We start from the raw sequence: 17,497 nt of genomic DNA, 5'->3' as shown, positions 1-17,497 counted from the left end.
TCAAAGCAGGCTCAAGATGGCTCGCAGCATAAAGGGAACCATACAGTGGCACTTCTGGGCACACAGGAAGGGACAGTCCCTCCGCCCCCCACCCCGGCAGGTTTCAGTGAGGTCTGTCTGGGCGCTTGCGTGACTTGGTGGAAGGTTGACTAATGAGAGACAGCATCGGATCCTGTTGCAGCCAATTGTGTTTTGTTGTGGGAAGTGCTTATTAAATTCTTCGGCATGTGTTGATTTTCTTAACCGTGACATGTTGAAGTCCTCCTGGCGTGGGGCTTATTTATAATCCATTGCATGCACCAAACAGAATTCTGATGGAGGTTCCTACCTCATGGGTCAGGGCTCTCCTTCCACTATGTGGGATCCAGGGATCAAAGTCAGCTAGTCAGGCAAGATGAAAAACACCTTTACCTGTGGAGGAGTCCCTCTGGCCCCCGACCTTGTCTTTTGAGACTAGATTGCTTACTGGTCTAGAGCTCACCTACTAGGGTAGGCTTGCTGGCCAGCAAACCCCAAGGATCCTCGTGTCTCCACCTCCCTGGCACTGGAATTACAAGTATGCACTGCCACACCCAGCTTTTTATGTGGGTTCTGGGAATCAAACTCAGGTCCTCATGTTTGCATGACAAGCATTTACTGACCTGCAGTATAAAGAAAACCTTATAATGTCTCCGAACCATCTCCCCAGCCCCCAGTGTGGAGCTTTTTATTATACCTCAAATGTGATCTGTGCAATGGAAGTATCTCCAGTTAGCCTCTCCCACCCCTAGTCCCAGATACCATCCCTGAAATGAACAGTGTTATTGTGGAGAATGCTCAGAGCAGAACAGAAAGGCTCTATGTAGCAAATGCCCACTCCAGCTCTCTACTCTAGACACAGTACTAGAGGTAAGACAGACCTCTTCAGGCTGGCCATGTAGCCCCCTTGGCAGAGTGCTTGCTTAGCGTATGTGACGGCATAGGTTCAGTTCCTAGCACTGCCTAAACCAGGAGTCGTGGCTTATGCCAGCAATCCCAACGCTTCAGAGGTGGTGGCGGGAGGATTAGGAGTTCAGAGTCACCCTCAGCTCCATAGTGGGCTGTGGTCCAACCTGGGCGCTGTGAGACTCCGTCTCAACAAAACATTTCAAAGCATCTCTAACAAACAGAGTCAACAGTATGTACAGAGAAGAGGGATCTGAAGCTAGGGACTTTCCTGACACATGGGGACGAGGCAGGGGAAGAGAGGTGGAATTTGAGACATGTGGTACTTCTTAGAGCTGAGTTCAGCAGGCCCAAGAGGCTAATTTAAAACCAAAGCTTTTCCCTGGATCCCAGTGCCTATTCCTGTGACCTAGACTTTCCATTACCGAATTCTAAGGATTTAAATCCTGATATCTTAGGCTAGCATCTGGAAGCCACTTCAACAGTTGGAGATCTGTGCTACCGAGGCCCAGCATGGCTGCACAATAAGGTCTTTTTGCAAGCCAAATTTTCAAATACTAGTAAAATAATAGAAGATCCCGGGAAGAAAGGCTCTCTTCCCATCAGGTTCAGCTCAGGCTGTTTGGTATTTGACTCAGTTGTTGAGGAGTCTGATAGGGCTCAAGCCCTTCCCAGTGTGACCTGAACTTAATTCCATGGTTAGGAATGTGTTCATGAAAAGAACGGTCGACTGGCCGGGCAGCAGTGGCGCACGCCTTTAATCCCAGCGCTCAGGAGGCAAAGCCAGGCCGATCTTTGTGAGTTCAGGGCCAACCTGGGCTACAGAGCGAGATCCAGGACAGGCACCAAAACTACACAGTGAACTCTGTCTCGAAAAACCAAAAAAAAAAAAAAAAAAAAAAAAAAAAAAAGAAAGAAAGAAAGAAAAGAATGGTGGCAATGTCTAGAGAGATCAGTCTGCCTTTAAGAGCAGTTGCTGGTCTTCAGAGGAGAGTTTGGTTCCCACACTGAGCAGCTCTCAAGTACCTGAACTCTAGTTCCAGGGGAATCCAGCGCCTCTTCTGGCCTCTGCAGGCATTGCACTCATGGGCATGTGCACTCCTGTGTGCTCATGCACGACACACACACACACACACACACACACACACACACACACACACACACACAAAACAGTTCTTTAAATTTTAAAAAAAGAAAGCATTAAGTTTAAAATCTAACTGTGTTGTATGTGTGTGCGCTTTCTTTCTGAAATACTTCTCCGTTGGTTTTCAGATTAAAGAGTATGCGAGGACACAGCCACCCTTTTGGTTTTGTTTTTAAAGCACAAAGCTGACAAATGGACTTAACAGGGCTCCTCGTACTGTCTGGCAGCTGCCAGGGCTCAGTGATGCCTTGACTGTTTTGATAAGGAAGTGCAGTTTCAACTCCCCAGTTGGAAGCATTGAACACAAGCCACCCCGTACTTCTGACACCCCGGTGATTGGCCAGGAAACTCCAAGAGGGTAGGGGCAGGAAAGGGGAACCCCATAGGGAAATTCATTGTGTAAATACCACAAAAGAGAGAAATAGGCTTTTCTTTTTCTTTCTTCCTTCCTTTTCTTTTCATTTATTTATTTATTTTGTTTCATTTTGAAACAGTCACTTTGTAGCCCTAGCTGACCCGGAACTCACTTATGTAGACCAGGCTGGCCTCAAAAAAACTCACGGTAGGCCACTTCTGTCTGCCTCCTGAGTGCTGGGAGTCAAAGTGTGTGCCAGCATCCCAGCCAGATTCTGTCTATAAAGTGACAGAATCACTTTAGACGGGAAGGAATCATGAGAGAACCAGGAGTGAGGGGGCCTTCCTTTAGCCCCGGCATTCAAGAGGCTGAGGCAGGATGATCAGGAGTTGAGGGCCAGAGTGCATTAGATAGTTTTGCCTACATAGTGAGATACTGTCTCAAAAAGAAATGAAAAGGAGAGAGGCCAGGGAAATGGCTCACCAAGTAAAGGTATTGTCTGGTAAGTCTGACAATAAGTTTTATTCCTAGGACCTGGATAGTTAAAGGAAAGAACTGATTCCCACAAGTTCTCTGACTTCCATATAACTGCTGTGATATACCCAGCTACACACGCACACATACACACACTCACACACAATTTATTTTTTAGCATCTCATGTAGCACAGGCTAGCCTGGAACTCACTACGTAGCTGAGGCTAACCTTGAACTCCTGATCTTTCTGCCTCCACTTCCCAGGGGCTGGGATGGCAGCGGTTCACTGTCCTGTTACTTCTGAAACACACTAGAGTCATCCGCTGAGGCGAAGCCAGCCTCTAAGACCCGCCGGGGTCAGTTATTTGTAGACATTTTGCTGGCCTTGGACTGGACCCTCACAGTCACCCAGTTATCTCACAAATGCATGTTGTCAGCTGTAAGTGAGCTCTGGTAACCCAGAAAAAAATCCATCACCACCGCTCCTAATGAAAAAGAACTGGGAGCACAACTGCCTCGCAGAGAATGTTATCTGCCACTTGATCTTTGTGTAAGACCTACACTGTCATAAATTGAAACAAAAGCTACCAATTGAAACAACTGCTTTGTTTTCCAGCCGACCTCTTCTTCTCGGAGAGAGAACGCTCACTGCCAAATAATAAGTAGCATTCTTTACCAGCCGCCCCAAGTAAAACTGTGTTCGTTATAGGCAAGTGGCTATTGAAAGCCTGGCTACAAGTTTCCTGTTTGACTAACACTTGTAATTAAATCCATCAACTCTAAGATTCTTGTGTAAATACCAGATGCTCACTGTATTTTTTTTTATTCTTCTAAAGAATGTGAAAGTTGTACAGTAGCAGTAGAAGCTGCTTATGGCAGGGCACTGCATGCCTGTGATCCCAGCACTCGGGAGGTGGAGTTTGAGGTCGCTGTGGGGCAACACAGTGAGCTCAGAGAGTTCAAGGCTAGCTGGGACTATGGGAGATGTTTCTGAAAGAGAGATGGGGGAGGGAGGATGAGAAAGAGTGGTGGAGGTTGGAAGGAGAGAGGGAGAGAGGGGAGGAGGGAGGGAGGGGGAGGAGGAGAGGAAGAGAGAGAGAGAGAGAGAGAGAGAGAGAGAGAGAGAGAGAGAGAGAGAGAGAGAGAGAGAACAAGAACCAAGAGGCTGGGAATGTAGCTCAGTTGGCAGAGTACCTGACTAGCGTGCACAAAGCCCCAAGTCCCATCCTCAGCACCACGTAAACTGGATGTAGTGGTACACACCTGTGATCCCAAAGCTAGGAGATGGAGACAGGAGCATCAGAAATTCAGGAGCATCCTCAGCTATCTGGGGAGTCTGAGGCCACCCTGAGCTGCCGAAGACCCTATTTTAAACAACAAATAAGACACATTTCAGAGGGTACAGGTGAAGGAAGCCCTAATTCTCCATGCTGGGCTTCCTCGTGAAGTTTTGGTAATTTTCCAGTTGAGGCAGCTCACCCCAACCCCACAGCTTGGGCCCCTCCCATCTCTAGCCCGAGTGGTTGATGTTAAGTTAACATCAGTGCCTAGTTACGCAGCAGATGGCCGGGACTGGAGTATAGTGGATGGGAGAATCGAATCCAGCAAGCCTGGGGGAAGCTTGTGAAGGGGAGAGAGCTGGCCCCTCTCTCCCTGCGGGACTGCCGCCTGCTTTTCATGTGCTGTTGAGGCGGCCCCCGCCAGCTGTCACTTGGATTTATTCAGTGGATCATATGGGGAAATCAGAGGAGGAGGTTTGGGATGGTGCTGGGTAAATCCACCTTCCCTCCTGAGGGTGAGAACAATCTTCCAGTGTGTGTGGAGGGGGAGGGCCGGCTATGTATTATGGAGTTTGTTCCTGACCTGTGGGGGGGGAGGGGTAACTTTTTTTTTACATCGTGTATCTATCTTGTGGACGTGGATATGGTTGTTCTAGATCAGAAGACAGTTGGCAGGAGTCTGCTCCCTCCTTCCACCACGTGAGTTCCTGGGAATCAAACTCGGGTCATCAAGCCTTGGCCATAAGTGTATTACCAGCTGATCCATCTCTGCCTAGGAAGGTTAACTTTGGATTCCCAAAGTGATGTTTCAGACACAGTGCAAACAATGCCTCCTCCTTTGTATCTGCAGAAGTCAAGGTAGATCTGTGATGACCTAAACAGCAGACTGGGACAGTGATGTGGGAGTATATTCTTGGCCATTTGTCATGAAAAGCCTGGGAAAAGGGTGTTCCGCCTCCTCTGGCTTTACCATAAAACATCCGGGCACCCCTGAATCTACTCACCAAGTATTCTCTCTGAATGGGGTCACCCCCAGCCCCCTTGACTGATCGGCTGTCACAGACTTTAGTGGTCATTCCCCAGCTAATCTTGTCGGACAGGTTGCCCCATGGATATTCTTTTTCTTTAGATGGTGTCTGATGTAGCACAGGCTAACCTAGTAGAATTGACTACAAGCGTGTCCCTGAACGTCTGATCCCCCTGCCTCTGCTTCAGAGTTGGGATTACAGGTTTGTGCCACCATGCCAGGTGACAAAATTGTTGGTAGAACTGGAAGAGGGTGGGTACTGTTTTTGTTTGATCTGAATTTACATACATGGGGAGGGTAAGAAGGCCACAAGAGGGTGTTAGATCCCTAGAGCTGGAGTTACAGGCGGTTGTAGCCACCCAGCATGGGTGCTAGGAAGTGAATCGGGGGCCCTCTGCAAGAGCAGCAAGTGCCCTTAACCACTGAGCCATCTCTCCAGCCCCACTGTTATTTGCTTTTCCAGACAGGGTTCCATGGGAGCCTAGGTTAGCCAGGAACTCACTACGCAGGGGAGGATGATCTTAAATGTCTGACCTTCCTGCCCCTACCTGCTGAATCCTAAGATCACAGGCCCACACCAGCATTCCTGGGTGGTGCAATGCCGGGTTGGAACCAGCCCTTTGTGCAGGCAAAGCCAGCATCCTGCCAACTGAACCACGGCCCCAGACTCCCAAGGTTGGTTAGACCGTGTTTCCCCCCTGCTTGTGTCAAGGGGAGAAGAGCAGGAAAGCATGAAAGGTTGGAGACATGGCCCTTATCACCTCAGCTACTTTCAGTTTCTATTTGGGAAAGGAAAAAAAAAAAAGTCACAGCAGAGCTGTCAGATGGCAGATGTACATTTGGTGGCAATGAGAATTCCAGATTTTATGCTAATTTGGTTTCAGGTTCCTTTGAACCCACAGTTTTATGGGGCTGCGCTTAAAACTGCAATCTGTTTCGGATAAAAGAAGGGATTACTGAAGACTTTTTAGTTTTGCAAACATCCCTAGTCTCCAAAAGAAAGGGGGGGGGCAGATTTATTCTTTCATTAATATTGACATGTTACATTTCCTTGACTTTATTACAGGGAAAACTGCCTTATTAGAGTGAGGTGTTTTGTTTTGGTTTTGGTTTTTCCTTCTTTCTGTTAACTCACTTTGACTTCTGTAGCATCTTTCACCAAACTAAAGGTCCTCTCCCTTGCAGGCAGGATAGGATTCATAGTCCATGCATTGGTTTGGGTTTCTTCCCTGTACATTCATCTTTCTTCTCTCAGTGTTGGGACTGGGAGTTTGGTTCAGTGGTAGAGCCCCTGCCTAGAATCCCCCAGTGAGGGGCTGGGGTGTGGCTCAGTGGTAGAGCACCTGCCTAGAATCCCCCAGTGAGGGGCTGGGGTGTGGCTCAGTGGTAGAGCACCTGCCTAGAATCCCACAGTGAGGGGCTGGAGTGTGACTCAGTGGTGGAGCCCCTGCCTAGAATCCCCCAGTGAGGGGCTGGAGTGTGACTCAGTGGTAGAGCCCCTGCCTAAAATCCCCCAGTGAGGGGCTGGAGTGTGACTCAGTGGTGGAGCCCCTGCCTAGAATCCCCCAGTGAAGGGCTGGGGTGTGGTTCAGTGGTAGAGCTCCTGCCTAGAATCCCCCAGTGAGGGACTGGGGTATGGCTCAGTGGTAGAGCACCTGCCTAGAATCCCCCAGTGAGGGGTTGGGGTGTGGCTCAGTGGTAGAGCACCTGCCTAGAATTCCCCAGTGAGGGACTGGGGTATGGCTCAGTGGTAGAGCACCTGCCTAGAATCCCCCAATGAGGGGCTGGGGTGTGGCTCAGTGGTAGAGCACCTGCCTAGAATCCCCCAATGAGGGGCTGGGGTGTGACTCACTGGTAGAGCACCTGCCTAGAATCCCCCAGTGAGGGGCTGGGCTGTGGCTCAGTGGTAGAGCACCTGCCTAGAATCCCCCAGTGAGGGGCTGAGGTGTGGCTCAGTGGTAGAGTACCTGCCTAGAATCCCCCAGTGAGGAATTGGGGACGTGACTCAGTGGTAGAGCAACTGGCTGGAACTGCCTCCCCCCCCCCCCAATGAGGGACTGGGAACATGGATCACAAAAGTGATGCCCAGGGCTGCCTGTGTTCACCTTTCCTTTCTCCCAGTTGGCAGATACCCAGGTTGCTACTTTAGTGGCTGATTGCTTTGTAATGAGACAAAAATGTAGTAACTTAAAGTACAGCAGTTATTTATTTGCATACAATGTTGCCAGCTGTGGAGACAAAGCTTTTCTGTGCTCTACCTGACATCAGGGGAGGCAAATTCAACCAGAGGCGGAAGAACCACACCCAGCTTCTAAGATGTGGCAGGGGCCTGTGGATACATCTCTGCTGATTAAAGTACTTGCTATATAAGCCTGAGGACCAGAGACTGATTCCCAAAATGCCTGTAACAATTAGCCAGGCATATAAGCTTTTGACCTAAAGATAGACAGACACACACACACACACACACACACACACACACACACACACACACACACACACGAACGAATGATAGTTACTAGAGACTTCAGTTAGGTCTCTGGTCCTGAGGCCCCAGTATTCTTTGGAATGGGTCTGCTGGGACTCATAATCTGGTGACTAGGTAGGTTCAAAGCATAAAAAGACAGAAACCAGAGGCCTTCTTAATACCAAGGCTGAGGTTTCCAACACATCACTTCTGTGTTCTGTGGGACAAAACTGACAGAAGTCTAGCTCAAAGCCAGGACTCCCTTCCCATGGGGAAATTGGCTAGCAAATTCGGAATTTTTTATGGTAAAGTGTGGGTTCTACATATCACATTTTACCTAGTAATCATTTTCAGGAGAACTTACCGGTGTTCTGTTTTTAGACTCATCTGTTTTCTAGTTTTTGAAATTCCAAATGGGTGGCCATCCGCAAAAAGAACTTTACAGTGTGGTGTATGTGTGAGATAATGCATTCATTCTTTCCGGTTCTAAGGTGCCAGGGAGGTGTTAGCATTTCCCTGTTGGCATGCTCATGTGAACACACTTCATGGACTCTCTCTTAGATAGAACATATCGGAAGATAAGGAAATGCTGGTGGCGACTGTTTGTGCATGTATGTATTTCAGTACTGATAGTCAAGATTGACTGGTCAGAGAAGAGCCGGGCACAGTGGAACCTGTTTACAGTGGGCGTGTCAACCCACACATTGACCTTTAGCCTCCACACATGGATCCATATGTATGTTCACACATTTCCCCACACACATGTGCGCTCCCACACAGCTTACAACACACACACACACACACACACACACACACACACACACACACACACACACCACAAAATAAAAAAGGAAGGGAAAAGAAAATGTATCCTTCAGAGTAGCAGAAGAAACCTGTGCCGCCAACATCTGCAAATGGCAGTTACACAGGACGGAAGAAGAGATGGCAGGTCCCTGCAGGAGCACACGCAGGCTTGTCCTGACCTTTGATCATCACTGTTATTTTTGTATCACTTGGCCGTTTGCAAAGGATGCGTTTTTGGGGCAGGCGAGATGGCTCAGCGGGTAAAGGCACTTGCTGCCAAGCCTGGTGACCTGAGTTCAATTCCCAGGACCCACGTTGTGGAAGAAGAGAACCAATTTCTTCAAGTTGTTGTAGCGCCCCCATCTCTTACCACCCCACACACTAACTATGATTTCAGTTTTAAAAAATATGGGCCGTGACCTATAAAGCCAGAGATGGAGGATATAGAGAAGACTGTTTAAGCGTCCCCTACTAGATAAAAGCTAAAACCAGAATACAAGTGAGAAGCCCGAAATGAGAATGTTTTTAGGAAACCGAAAGGGATTTGTGACGTTTTTTAACTTCCCTCCTACTACGCCAGAAACTGTAGAATTCACCAAAACAGTGGAGGCGATTATATTGTTCTTGCTAGGGCTTCTGCAAGTGTTCCACCATGAAGCCTCGCACAAAAGCTTCATTTATTCGCACTGATAGACGATTAGAATTCCAAGCCCCCTAGGGATCATTACTAACTCTAGGTAACTTGTTTCCAAGGGGAGCTGCCTAAGCCTTGACGGGACAGTGGTGGGGAAGATGGACCAATGTTCAGTCCGCCACCAAGTCTCCGGGTGTCAGTCATTCTTCAATCTCTGCGAGTGTTCTCGTGGTTTTTTCTGTTGCTGTGATAAAACATTCTGACCAGAAGCCACTTAGAGGAGGAAAGGGTTTATTTTAGCTTACTCTTCCAGGTCGTAATCCATCACTGAGGGAAGGCCAGGCAGTTAACTCAGGAATGCTGCTTTCTGGCTTGCTTGCTTGCTTGCGGGCTGGCTCACAAGCTTTTGCTCCGTTAGTTTTGTTACACAGCCCAGGACCACCTGCGTAGGGATAGTGCATCCCTCAGGTCTGTGCCCACTGTCATCGATTAATAATCAAGACAATTCCCTATAGATACACCCGTAGTCCAATCTGATCTAGGCAAATCCCCAATGAGGGCTTTCCTCTCAAATGACTCTAGACTGGGCCAATTAAAACTAACAAGGACAGCAAACCACTCAGATATCCCTACAGCGTTCATATGACCAAGTCATGTTTACCATAACTTCTCAGATCTGGAAACTTCTCAAGATTATAGACATCAGAATTAAGTTTTGGGGTGAGTGTTGTGCACACCTGTAATCCCAGCACACAGAAGGCAGAGGCAGGATGATCTTGAGTGGAGAGCAGCCTGGGCTACATAGAGAAACGCTGATTCAGAAAAGAACCTCTGTGGTATGTGCCTGTAATCCCAGCACTCAGAAAGCTCAGGCTGGAGGATCAGGAGGTGAAGGACATTCTGGCTATAACAGACTATTTGAGGCCACCTTGTGTAAAAAAATATATTTTTTCCAAGATTTGTTTTCTCCCTTCCTCCCTCCCTCCCTTCCTTCTTTCTTTCATTCTTTGAAAGATTCTACGTTTTATTACTGGACAAACCACTTCCCCAACTTAAACATGTCCAAGTCTCCAGGTTAAATTGCTGAACTCCATGTGGTAGGATTGCTCGATGACCCACAGTTCAGTATAAACTCTCAGTCTTACCATTGTGTGAATCCTTACAGACCCAGCTTTGTTCTCCTCCAGTGTCTTCTCTTGGAGTTGTACCTGACTTTTGTTACCAGTTTTCATCCGAATCCCCTGAGGAATAGGACGATTTTGCTTTTGTTTCTTGGCCAGGAGTCACTTGATTCTGAAAGTCTTGTGGGAAGACATGGCGAGAAGCCGAGTCAGGGGTCCGCTGCATGATGGAGGAGGAAGGGAGAAGTTCGTTTTATTTTTTCTTATGTGTGTTTATGTGTCTCTGTTTGGGTCTGTGCCTGTAAGTGCAGGTGCCTTTAGAGGCCAGAAGAGGGCGTGCCATCCCCTGAAGCTGCAGTTACAGTACTGGGAACCACTCCCATCCTCTACAAGAGCAGCAGTTTCTCTTTTAACTGCTGAAGCCATCTCTCCAGTCCCAGAATTTATTTTTTACTTCTAGGTTTGGCCAGGGAGGGAGAAACTGAGTCTGACTACACAGGTGTATGGTAGAGCAGGGATGAGTGCAGGAGGTAATAGTCACGCTTTGAAGAATCACACTGTCATCTCAGCTCTGTGCCAAGGTCTTCCTTAAACTTCCTTTGTCATATTCCTTGTCTGGAATTGGGAGGATGTCCCCATTTGTATATTTCCCTTTCAACAGTGATGTAAGTGATATCATAAGGGCAAACGTTTTTGAGAAACATGCTACTGCTAACTACATTTATGAATGCCAGTATCTTTAGTAGAGTCTCAATCTTGAAACCAGTAGATGAGACCATCGTGTGTAGTTTATTGCTTGGCCTACCCTGTTTTCTTGCCTGGAATCCCCCAGTGAGGGGCTGGGGGTGTAGCTCAGTGGTAGAGCTCCTGCCTAGAATCCCCCAGTGAGGGGCTGGGGTGTGACTCAGTGGTAGAGCTCCTGCCTAGAATCCCCCAGTGAGGGGCTGGGGTGTGGCTCAGTGGTAGAGCACCTGCCTAGAATCCCCCAGTGAGGGGCTGGGGTGTGATTCAGTGGTAGAGCCCCTGCCTAGAATTCCCCCAGTGAGGGGCTGGGGTGTGTGTGGCTCAGTGGTAGAGCACCTGCCTAGAATCCCCCAGTGAGGGGCTGGGGTGTGATTCAGTGGTAGAGCCCCTGCCTAGAATCCCCCAGTGAGGGGCTGGGGTGTGTGTGGCTCAGTGGTAGAGCACCTGCCTAGAATCCCCCAGTGAGGGGCTGGGGTGTGGCTCAGTGGTAGAGTGCCTGCCTGATATGTTGATGCAAGACCCTGGGTTTCATCCCTAGCAAGACATAAATGAAAAACAAATCAGGTGAGGTATCTGTTGACAACTGTGTGACGTGAGTACAGATGAAATTTATTTTTAGTTTTCACTGCCTTTCTTCTCTGGTGTCAGCCTCTGAATGTTAATATTTTAATGTAGATTTGGTAGTTAAGTAGGATATATTTCATATCCTTTCTTATACCTTTCCCCCTTAGTAGTTTATAGTCGGCTCTGAAGTTTGAAAGTAAAATTCTTTTCCTTGACTTCCACACTTGGAAAAATATTTATTCCCCCTGCATCTCAATAGTATGCACCATAAACTAACCCAGTTCCATTTATTTACTTCCCTCTTGTTACAGTCGTGATCGATGGTAGGGACAGAGGCGTGCAGTAGTGGAGGGTTTTTGCTTTACAGCAAAGGGAATGTGAGCCAGGGCAGCCCCCTTCCTGCCTGACAGGTAATGAAGCTTCCGTCTCAAAATTCACCCCTTCAAAAGGGATGGATGCGGTGGACGCAGAAGGACTGGGGGCCAGCTAAAGCTCACGAGGCATGCATACGAAAGGGAGATGTCCTGATCTGTGGTTTTCAAGGTACTGGCCTGCACAACAAAGTCCCCAGAAGCCAGGAAGAGTGACGGTCTCCCCAGGCCAGAGAACGTGAAAGGAAGAAATTGGCAGGGACGAAAGGTAGACCATGACAAGAGCGGTATGCACCTGCCTCCTGGCATCCAGTGGCTTCTTGGCCTTTGTTCCCCACACCAAGGCTCTTGGTTGACCACCATAAGAGCAGGAGGCTCCTGGTTCAAAAAGCAGGCCCAGGGCAGGGGATGTGCCTCAAATGGTACAGCACTTACTAACATGTACAACATCCTGGATATTAGACCCTCAGTGCCACAGAAACCAGGGGTAGGGGCAAACCTGTAATCTCAGCCCTTGAGAGGTAGCAGGAGATCGGCTCAGTTTAAGGTCATTCTCTGCTACATAGCAAGTTCAAGGCCAGCCAGGAGTACACAAGACCCTGCCCCCCTCCACCCCAGTAAAATAAAATAAAAGATTAAGAAAGAAAAGCCAGACGAAGTGGCATCTACCCAAAGCTAGCTGGAGAAGGAACTTAGGCATTATTACTTCCCTTCAATGCTCTTTTCAAACTGCTTAAGTGATTTAAAACTCAGGGCTTGAATGGATTTCTGTAAAGGCTTCCTTTTCTTCTACTCCCGGCATTACTCTGCTGGGGCAATGCTTCACGCTCATTATGTTTCCAAGGCTAAATACAAATAGATTAATGGAACTTTCTCTATGCAAAACACTCAACCCCAGGCCAGAATTTTAAAGAAATATCTTCTAGACATATGGCCAAGTGAAGTCTGGTAACGTAGAATACCCACTGAATATCATCTCAAATTTCAAATAGGCAGTTATTAACTCTTTAGATGGACTTAGAATTGCTATGTTTGTCTTATTTTGTTGTTGTTTTGACAAAGGGTCTCATTATATATAGCCCAGGCTGGCCCCAAATTCATAATCCTTCTGCCTCAGCTTTCCACATTTAAAAAAATAATAATTGACTTTAGGTACCTATTGGAACTTGAGAAAGATGGCTTTTCGTTTAGTTTGGAAAGTTTTGACTAAAACACTTGACTACAATCTTTGATTTTTTTTTTTTTTTGCTTTTTGACAATTTCATACATACATACATACATACATACATACACATATATAATGCATCTTTGTCATGTTCGCCTCCATTGCCCTCTCTGATCTCCCAATCCTACTGAACCCCTTCTCCCTAACAAGTCTCCCTCCTACTTGTATGTCAAGTAGCTAGCCTGGGCTCCTTGAGCCTCTAAAAAAATAAAATAAGGTTATGTGGGGGATGGGGGCGGGGAGAGTGCACATGTGCATGTTCCTCTAAGTTTAAGTATGGCTGGCTGCATGAGCATAGATCAATGGGGTTATGTACTGGAACACCCCGGCAACTTTCCAGAGGCCACACCACTGAAAAGAATAACTCCTCTCCCGCTTCGGTCTTGTCTCGTAAACACTCCTGAGATAATTAATTTAACAGTAGAAAGTCCATGCTTGATTGTGTTTGGTTGACTGATTAGGTCTTAGGTAGCCTAGGCTGGCCCAGAACTCGTCATCTTCCCGCCTCAGCTTCAGTCCATGTTTTTTAAAGCTCATTGATGGTTAGTAGGATCATCTCCTTCCAAGACTTGCTATCTTTAGATCTAGCTCAGAGTCTGAAAGGCATGTTAAGAAGCCAGAAATATTTAGTATGTTAAGCCACCAAAATATAAAAGGCACGATGGCTTCCAGCCTTGGACCAGAAGTCTTCCAAAATAGGGCCTGATGTAGTGGTACATGTCTGCAAAGCCAGCATTGGGAAGGAAGGAGGCCGGGAGATGGCCAGCTGGAGCAGAGATCTGCCTGGGCTACATAGCGGAGATACTGTCTCAGTACAACAAAATGAAATGCCCAATTAGGAAGGTTGGGAAGGGACCGAATTACAGAGCTGTGGAAGAAGATCTTGAGTTCAAGGTCACCCTCCGCTACATAGTGAGTTTCAGGCCTGCTGGAGCTCCAGGCCACCGTCCCTGAAACTTGGCAGCTAAGCCCATTTCCCACAAACTTCATATTGCTGCCATTTCCCAGAAGTTTTAAAGCACAAAAAAAGACCTCTTATTTCCAAAATTAATTTTATTAAAGGGACAGAATACGTTGCCATGCAGCAAGTAGCCCCCTCCCCATTTCTTCTTTGAAAAGTTTTCAACATTTTTCGTTGCATTTATTCATTTATTTTATGTGTCCATGTGGAGATCAGAGGACAACTCGCAGGTGCCAGTTCTCTTCTTACACTGTGCAGGCCCCGGGTATCAGATTCTACTTGTCAGGCTTGGCAGCAAGCGCCTTCACAGCGCTGAGCCATCTTGCTGGCCCCTTTCGAAAGTGTCTTTTTATTTACTTAGTTAGAAGAGTCCCATGGCACCTGTGATGGTGATTCACGTAACTAACTTTAAAAAGATGAGACATGCACATCTTACTATTATTTTCTTGATTCATCTTACTAAGACGGGTTTCCCCCCATGTGCCCCAGACCATTCTGGAATTCACTGTCCTCCACTTGGGCCTCCCAAGTCCTGGGATTACAAACATTCTGTGCTGTGATATAGGGATACGGGCATTATTCTTAAAGCCCTTTCAGTGACATCTCTGTGGGACACCTCTCTCTGGAGGACCCCTGTCCTTTGTCCATCTTCTCTAGCCACTTTTCCTGGGTCACAGCGGCCTTTGGGGGACCTGGATCGTCTCTCTTGCTTTGCATCCACTGTACATGCTGCAGTCCAGGCCCCTCTTGACGGCACTCTTTGGTTTTGGCTCTCCTTGGATTTTGGTCCAAGGAGAGACCTTGCCAAACGGCAGGGTTAGAATCAAAGCTACACACGCATTCATTCATTTGGTGCCCCCGGCGTGGCTCACTTCCTTCACAGGGCCACTGATGTCAGGACGGGGAGTAAAGAAGGGGGGTTCGAAATGCCTTTGGGGGATCGTGGGGTGGTGGTGGTGGTGTGGAGAGATGGCTCAGTTGTTAGGAGTACTTGCTGTTCTCTGGGGGACCTGGCCTCTAGGAGACTGGAACACAGGTATCCCGGCATGCACACAAACACAGTGGGTGGGGGGGAAAGGAGGTGGGGGCGCTGTGTGTTCTGGTACAAGGTGAATGGCTTAAATGGCCAAGGGCCCCATTAATGATCATCCATCCATCCATCCATCCATCCATCCATCCATCCATCCATCCTCTCCATCCATCCATCCTGCTCCCTTCCAGGGCGCTTAGCTGGGCTCCAGGGGACATTGTGGTGATAGGTGACACAGTTACTACCCAAAGAATGGAGCTTTGGTGTGGCTTTTCCTCTGTTTTACGCTTGTTGGACGTAAAGGGGAAGCATCAGACACCACTTAGTGGGTGCGAATGCGTACACAAGTCGGATCGTTTGCGGAATTGTGCTGCGGGAAAGATGTCTAAGTGGCCACTCTGTGAAACCGTACACTGCTGGTTCTGTGGTGCATGGGCTGGAGGTTAGACCAAGACCTTTTTGTTCTAGACTCTGATCCCCTCCCCCTCCGTGTCTAACAATGAAACGATTATTTTGTACTGGGCACCTACTGTGTGTCCCGCTGTGTACCTAAGATCTAACCCCGCTGGACGTCCAGTCCCCTTTCAGAACCTGTTCTTTGCATTTGCAACTAGCCTAGATGTATTTCAACTCCAGGCTGCCGGCCTAGTCGCCTTCCCTGGGCTTAGCTCAAATCTCAGGAAGCGGTAACTGCAAAGGGAGCGGAGCTTCGCGGTTCCTGCCCGCGGGGAAAGGCGCCATGGGGACCAGGGGCCCCGATCCGCTGCCGGAGGCGGGATGTAGTGGGAGCCACAGCTGTCAGTGTCGCACCCAGGGACTGCGCCCCCGCGGGGCCGACCGGGCGCCAGGGCGGAGAGGGGAGGCGGCGAGGGGCGGGGCGCGCGGGGCGGGACGGAGGAGGGGCGGTGGCACCGGCTGGCGGCTCCGGCTGGGCGCGCCGAGAAGTCCCGCTCCGAGAGCCGCGAGCGCCTGGAGTAAGGCGCGCTCGGTACAATCCGGGGAGCGAAGTCCAGAGCGCCAGAGCAAGGGCGGGAGAAAGGGGTGTCTCCGCGTCGCCACCAGGGACCCCTTTCCCTTCCACAATCCAGCCCCGGGTAGCCGGTGGCGCTGGCGGCGTGCGGCCGATGGAGTTCACTTGAGCCGGGAACAGGCGGGAGAGGCAGGCCGGAGCGGAGCTAGTCCCGCGCTCCGCAGAAGCTTCAACCACAGCTTTCCACACCGCACGCGGGCGACACCCGCGGCCGATCGCCACTCCCGGAGCGTCTCGGTGCCACGCCGCGGCGGGGCCCAGGACCCATCAGATCAGCCCGCGGCGCTGCCGTACAGGCGGCACCCGCTGTCGGGGAGCCCGAGGCGGCCGCCGGGGAGCAGCTTTCGCCGCTGCCGCCGTACGCCCTCCTCCTCCTCCTCCCTCTCCCTCCTCCCTCCCTCCGCACATGGTCTCCTTTGTCCTGTCGCCGCCGCAGCCGCCTCGATCTTAGCTACGCGCGCCGCAGCGGCGGCTCCCCGGCCGCTGCTCTTCAGCTCTGCCAGGTCCCCAGGGCGCACCAAGTTGAGCCCTTGGTCTGAGCCAGCCGGTCCCCCGCGCGCCCCGCAGGAGCCACCAGGAGAGCGCGCGGGCCGGGCCCCCTCCCCGTCTCCCCGCCACCCGCCCTGGACTTGGCTGCGTTGGATGTGCGCGCGCGGCGCTGACTCCCGGCTGCCACGGAGGAGCCGGGTGCTGCTGCTGCTGCTGCCGCCGCCGCCGCCGCTGCTGTTGCGGCTCCGGTTCGGATTTGGTTCGCGTGCCTCGGCTTTGAGACTTTGGAGAGGAATTAGCAAAACACACAGACTTGCGGAGCTAGCCGGGCCGGCTGGAGTTGGGCGTTTTCTCTGCTGTGGGTTTTGGTTGCTTTCTCCGGGTGGTGTGTGGTGATCCACCCGGAGGGAACCCGGCGGAGGACCCAAACCATGAACTTGGGGTTGACAAGACCGCGGAACCCCTGGCGACCAGGTAACATTGTCCCCCCACACCCCTGGGGCGTGGGGTGGGGTGGTTCAATCGCCCGCCGCCCGCAGTTTTAGGGGAGGAGGCAGGGGTCGAGGGGTCTTTTGTTGCGGCCGCAGCCGGGCCAGGGTGGTAACAGGGGCGGGCTGCTGGCGTCTGGCGGGCCCGGCCTCCCTCCCCCACCCCTCCCCCGCTCCCCTTTGTACTTTCCTGGCTCCCTGCACCCGCTGGGCTCGGCCGGTGAGCCACGAGCGCCTTCCCGGGAAGCCCTGGCAGATTGAGACGATTTCCACCTCCAGGAGGGGGACCCATGGTTTCCCGAGGAGATCTACTAGACCCCAAGCTGGGATGCCTGCGTCCGCTTGGGCTAAGACGGGCTCCCTG

At 50.1% G+C, this 17,497-nt stretch overlaps 1 protein-coding gene and 1 pseudogene across 5 annotated transcripts in view; one reads left to right on the top strand and one right to left on the bottom strand.

Moving 5' to 3' along the window:
* Positions 1–17,497, top strand: part of Auts2 (activator of transcription and developmental regulator AUTS2) — a 1,133,868-nt gene that overhangs the window by 1,016,839 nt on the left and 99,532 nt on the right. The gene's annotated exons all lie outside the window — the stretch shown is intronic.
* LOC107402088 (large ribosomal subunit protein eL39 pseudogene) lies at positions 10,270–10,426 on the bottom strand (annotated as a pseudogene).

This window comes from Peromyscus maniculatus, chromosome 23 (genome assembly GCF_049852395.1).
Source record: "Peromyscus maniculatus bairdii isolate BWxNUB_F1_BW_parent chromosome 23, HU_Pman_BW_mat_3.1, whole genome shotgun sequence".
NCBI classification, from domain to species: Eukaryota; Metazoa; Chordata; class Mammalia; order Rodentia; family Cricetidae; genus Peromyscus; species Peromyscus maniculatus.
Note: the sequence above shows the minus strand (reverse complement) of the source record. Positions and strands in the feature narration are given on the sequence as shown.